A 6,529-nucleotide genomic window follows, 5' to 3' on the forward strand; every position below is an offset into this window, starting at 1 on the left:
ATATAGGAATTTACTATTTTATTTTTGGAGAAAGGATCTAATTTTATTGTTTTTCTATGGAAAATGAGTATTTTTTTTTTTTTTATGGAAAATAAATATTGATCTTTTTCCTATGGAAAATGATTTTTTGAATATTTTTTTCAGAAGAGGATGTATTTCAATTTATCTTAGATTAAATTGCATGTGTAAGCCCCATGTTTACCAGAAACCCCTTATATTTTTCTATGGAAAGGGGACTTTTTTTTCTTGGGGTGGGGGGGAGCATGGACCTTATTTTGTTGTTTTTCTATGGAAAAATAATATTTCTGTTTTTTGCTATGGAAAATAAATATTAAATTTTTTCCTATGGAAAAGTAAATTTTGAAATTTTTTTTAATAAGAGGATATATTACAATTTATCTTTAGATTAAATTGCATGTGTAAGTCCCATGTTAACCCAAAAACACCTTATTTTTTTCTATGGTAAAAAGACTTTATATTTTTTTCTAGAAGTGACCTTATTTTATTATGTTTCTAGAAAAATTAATATTGTTATTTTTTGATATGGAAAATAAATATTAAAATTTTCCTATGGAAAATGATGCTTTGATTATTTTTTTTAAAGAAGAGGATATATTGCAATTTCTCTTAGATTAAATTTCATGTGTAATTTATCAAATTTGATTGTGTCATATATTATAATTTGGCTTTCAGATATTTGAATTTTTCTTGTGTAGGTTTTAACCTTGTACAGAAATTACCTACAAACCAATTCTTAAAACAAAAATATACAATGGCGAGAACATAAAACAAATATACACAGATTTTCCCCTAGATCCCAAAACTGGTACTACCAGATTGATTTATCATTATATTCCTTTCAATGTTACAATATATATATATATATGTCGAAGTATTCATAAACCCTACATCTCATACATCCACAAAATAGAGAGCTTGAAAGAGATGTGGATGTACAAGGAAAAGAGAGATGTCAAGGAACTTGTCAACGAGAATATTGACCACACGAATGAAGAAATCAATATTGATATTGATAGTATTGGTGACTTGAAATAAATCTTTTAAATTTTAAATTTTGTATTGTTTAGATTAAATTATTTCAAAGTCATCATTTTAAGATTTTAAAAATGTTCAATTTGTACATGTCAAACTTGCAAATTACAAATTTATATTTTTTTATGCAAATACAAGATCTAACCCAGAACAAGATCCTACCACATCTAGAAGAACACATAAATTAATCAGAAGTTACAAGAGCATTGTCTTTAATGATATTTTTCTAAAGAATATGGATCCAAACAAAATCGATTTAGAAATGGGGCTACCAACGAATGAACAAACAATTTGAAATAAAGTAAATGTGGTGATCAAAAAAAAATTTGAAGGTAAATCTATCATAGCACAAGATCAAATGTTACATATATTTTTAAAACACAAATTTCTAAGAAAATCAATTCAATTATTGGGTATTAGAGATTCCAAAGAGGTTCAAATAAATGAGTTTATATCAAAAAATATGAAATCATTCCTCGACACGCTTGCAAAAAATCAATCCTGAGAGGTAGAAGTGCTCATAGAGCATTGTTAATAGGTGTTGTTGGAAAGGAAACTGCATCAAATTGGTTGATGTCAATGACAACAAGAATATACAAAACATCAAGAAAAATTCTATCGAGACATAAAAAAATTAGGATTCAATTAGACAACAATGATGAACTTTCATGTTGGGATAATATCTATAGGAAATCCTATCAAGATAAACTTCCAGATAATGTGAGAGACAAGGTGAAAGAGTTTTGGCATTTTAATTCTCGTGTGTCATCAAATGAAAAGGATGTTTTGCAACATTGTATATCTAGAGAGGTTTATGAAATTCATGCCAAACATATAACACAGGTAATTCACATGGAGTTATTACATACTTTTGTGGAGAATAATGCTAATGTGAATATTTCCTTTAGAACATTTGTGAAGATTAAGCCATGGTATGTCAGGTCTATCATTTTTCATGACACATGTTGTTGTTAATACCATATAGAATTCTAATTATATTATGAAACATTTCTAAAATTTGGCCTAGAATATTGGTCCAACAACCCCCCTCCTTCAAGTGTTTGTGAATTTTTATCTAAGATATTATTCATGCAAGAAAATGGCCAATTATTTTATAAGAAAGAAAGTGTTAGTGGAAGAAAATGAAAAGAGTGTTCTCATTCGGCACTCTTTTATGCTATGTATCCCATTGATCCCACCATACCAACCACCATTAATTGTCATAACGACATGCCTGACCACAGAATGTATTATATTAATGAACATTGAATTCATGGAGTATGAAACTTGAGTGGAGGATGATGCCATATAGTCCCCTCTCCTTGTGAAATGTGGGGATAGAAAAAAAGGTTGTGAATCAAAAGGCCATGATGGTGAGAGAAGATAAGACTTCATACTTCAGTCCTCTAGTAATTATGGAGAAAGAAAAGTGATTGATGTGGAAGTTACAATGCAAAGAGCATGAATAACTACAAAATATGAGGAATAAGAGAGTTCCAAGTAAAGACACTAGAGAGGGATACTAGCGTGGAAGCTAGAAGGAGCTAAGGTGGGCATGAATTGAACCAATGTTATATGAAATTGGAATGCGATCCCTACAAATGTGTTCAGGCCATGAGACGATGTTTTTAAGCTTGATTAATCAACAAGGAGCTCGATGGATAACTAGATCGCTGTGGTGCTTACTTTGGGGTTATGAAACCACTTGTTTCTTACTAATTAGTTTTTAAATCATTGGGACAGTGAAATCGGGGTCATTATGGTGCTTACCATGAGAGGTGGTTGTTAAACCACTAAAAGTAGTGATTCTATCTCTTGTAATTGAGATAGAACTCATTTGTTCTTGGTTGAAGCCCTATGTTTTAACCAAAGGGAAAGTGAGTCATTGTGCTTCTTACCTTAGGGCTATGAAACCACCTATACAATGGACTCTCTCTCTCTTATTTGTGTTATCAATCCTCGGGTGTGAATCCCTGGATATACATCCCCTCATAATTTATATCTTGCTTGAGAGTGGTCGAATGCAATAAAGAATTGTAGTGTGGTTAGCCTACATTTGGGTGAAGATTAGAAGTCCCTCCTTTAATTTCCAAAAATATTTGAACACAAATATAAGTGTACATTTCTCATGTGAATGTCTTATGGACTGTGATAAATTATATTAGTTGTTAATAATGCAATATCTCATGTGTTATGTGTATGAATGATTGTCTAATCTATGAATTTCATTGATATGACCATAATAGAATGTTAACCTATAAATTCATGGTTTGTTGTATGCTTGTACTATGTTGTTTACTATCATGATCATGAATATTGTATAGTTATGTGTTTTATGTTTAGTTGATGCACTATGATAGTATGTAAATTAATGCATGGTTCCACATGTTCCATTTTGGTTACCTTGTTTTAATTTAGAAGCTGAGATATCAGGCCTTGGGCCATAACTCCGAGAGGTAGGATTACATTACACCCTATAAGTTTTCGATCATATATGAGGCAATCATCCTCCCCTTTGCATACATTACCCCAAGATTTCTATTTTCTATGATGAAATATGTGTTATCTGCACCAATGACAATAAAGTTTAGACTCATATGCATATTGGTGGGATGACATCAAGAATGCACTAGTGGAATTGTGTCATGTCTTAAAATATTTTCGTCATTGTCTCCTATGGTTAGGACTCACAATGAGTCAAATGACTATATAAAGTTTGATCACCATTTATCCATTATGTGGAACTAGACATAACCTTCAAAGCAGAACCTAATTTACCGCCCACTAATCACCACTTGTTTCCAAATTCATTGCATGATATAATGGGTGTGAGTGTGATGGTGGAGGTTGATTGAGATGGAGAAAGTTCCATCGCGAAACCTTACTATCGCCTTATTTCTCGTCATTCATTGCTATGATTCCTTGTTTAACACTGAGTGTCAAGGGTAATGATGGCCACAATGGTATGACATGAGCCTGACAGTAGTACCCATCGAATTAACCGATTAGGGCTATGTGGAGGCTACATGAGAACCATGTGGTCAACATGTTGAGAAATGGATGCATCTATTTTGATATTTCAAGACTTCAGAATAAGTGGATTTTGTAATCCCGCCTTCATAATTGACCTTCGAGCTCAGGTTAAATGATAAGTAACAACTCTCACATCCTGAGATAGTACAAGAGGGTGGGATAGAGCATTCAAATGGCTATAAATTATTAGGTACTTCACTTAGATTTTATATTAGGTTATACTAGTAAACTAGACAAGAAAGGTAGCTTATCAATTAGGGTGAATTTATCAACAATTCCTTTAATGCGTTAGAAACCCTAATGCTAGAAATACAAAAGAGGCATGGAATTTCTTGTTGTAGGTGATAAATATGGTTGGAACGCATAATAGAGTTTTGATAGGCCTCCTAAATTCATCCACCTCTTAGAATATTTTATAAATGTATCTTCAATTTCCAATTTCCTACAAGATAAGAATTAGTCAAATATCTAATACACGCATTCACAAATACAATAGCAAGAAAGATATTATATTTACCACTATAAAAATATGTCAATGGAAAAAGTAAGTAGAGAGACCCTAGGGACCTTAGAGGGTATGATACTTTCTTTGCCTTAACCATGGTGGAACTATACCAATAAAATCACCAAAGATGAAAAGTTGCTTGAGGGAATATTCATTTTATATTATGAAGGGGGAGATCCCATAGTTTAGTTTTGATATCAGACAATAGAGATGTCTTTGTTGTAAATAGGCCTTTACTTTGGGTGTTATATGCTGGAACTTCTTTAGTTATTTGATTGACATTTGGTTTGATATCCCATAATCCATTTATTGATCATTTGTGTGGCTCTCCTTGTTGATCATCCTCCTATCCTTTTATCCCTGATTGATTTTCTTCTTGATTTTCTTGTCTGAAATTTAAGCTAACCTCTAGGGCTTTATGAGTGTCATAGATATGCCATAATTGGTATATATCAAGAGGAGCTCTATTTTTGTTGTTCAAAAAAATTATATCTCTGAAAATTGGCTTTATTATTGGGTATAGTTTGACCTTCTTCTATTTCTCTTTCCATATCGATGACCTTCTTTAAAAAAAAATTATCAACTTGCTTATGTCTAAGATATCAGGAAAAGGTTGTTCTTTCATATTGGTAGTGTTATTTATTTAATTTCCCTACTTTCTTATATAAGTGTATGGTTTATCCTCATCTATAGTCATTTTCCCATGAACACTCAATAATTTATTTTCCATTTAATGGCCTCTAGAAAGTTTTCCTATAAGATAGCTTTTTTGAAAACATGGCCATAGATGATGGTAGACCAAAGGTGTAGAATTCAATTGCCACTTCATCTGTAGGCTAGAAAAATTGAGGTTTTTGTTTCCTGTGAAGAAAAAATATTTGGTTTAAGTATTTAAATTTTTCCTTGGAGACCATTTTCATCTAGGTCATTTCTTGAAGGAGGCTCATGGGATTCCTATCTTCCCCAAGATTTTCAAGAAACATGGCATCGAATGCACCCAAATTCATAGTTGACCCGAGAGCTAGGGGGAAATACCACGAGGAATCCCTTCCATCAATTGTATAAGGGAATAATGAAAAAACATCTTTGTGTTCCACACTAATAAGCCACAAAACCAACATGAATTTCTTAATGTGATCATTAGGTGAATCTTTCTTATGGAGGTCAACCTTTGGGAGAAATTTCTCTAGGTTTCTAGCCAAAGGATGGACATCTCCAGACACTGTAATGGAATCTTAGGCTATCCATAGTCTATTAGGTTTAGAGTATTTTATTGATGGTTTCTTGAAGTTTGAGGTGGAGAGCTCTCTGAAAAAGAATCAAATTTAGGAGAATTGTTAGACAATGAAGGACAAGTTCATGTGAATTTGGGGGGAGGGAATAAGGTGGAGATGATGGAAGCTTTGATCACCTGCAAATTTATTTTCCAATTGTTTGTCGAAAGAGTTTTCATTATTTTACAAGGCGTTCACTGAATGGTAGTTCGAGGTCCTCTCTAGGGATTTAGATTATATAGCCAAGTTATGTTTGGTTGTTCTTTCCCTCCAAGTGTATTCGGTAGCTACTATTGCCCAATCACATGATATGGCTTAGGTTATTCCTCTACTAATCTATATCAAGTGAATAATTTGTGTATTTCTAGACCCATAAGTACTACTTGGAGATTTCTTTGATAAGTCCTTGGTCGGGGTTTGGGCGAAAGTTACCGAAGGATTTTTCATATATCGAGCTTGAACTTCAAGCTAAGAATTAATTTTCATACATAGAGAAGAACATGAAAGAAACATAACATATTCATAATTTGTTTTTTTTCCATTCATCTCTCTTATGTTTAGGCTTCCAAAAATCTAAATGGGGATTTACCTAATTTCAAGGGATGAAAGATTGAATTAAAACCTATTGAATATTCAAGCCCTCCTTTTAACACCATTTTTTAAA

Source organism: Pinus tabuliformis, chromosome 7 (assembly GCF_031772625.1).
Source record: "Pinus tabuliformis cultivar Carrire ecotype Pingquan chromosome 7, CPIR1, whole genome shotgun sequence".
In the NCBI taxonomy this organism is placed as follows: Eukaryota; Viridiplantae; Streptophyta; class Pinopsida; order Pinales; family Pinaceae; genus Pinus; species Pinus tabuliformis.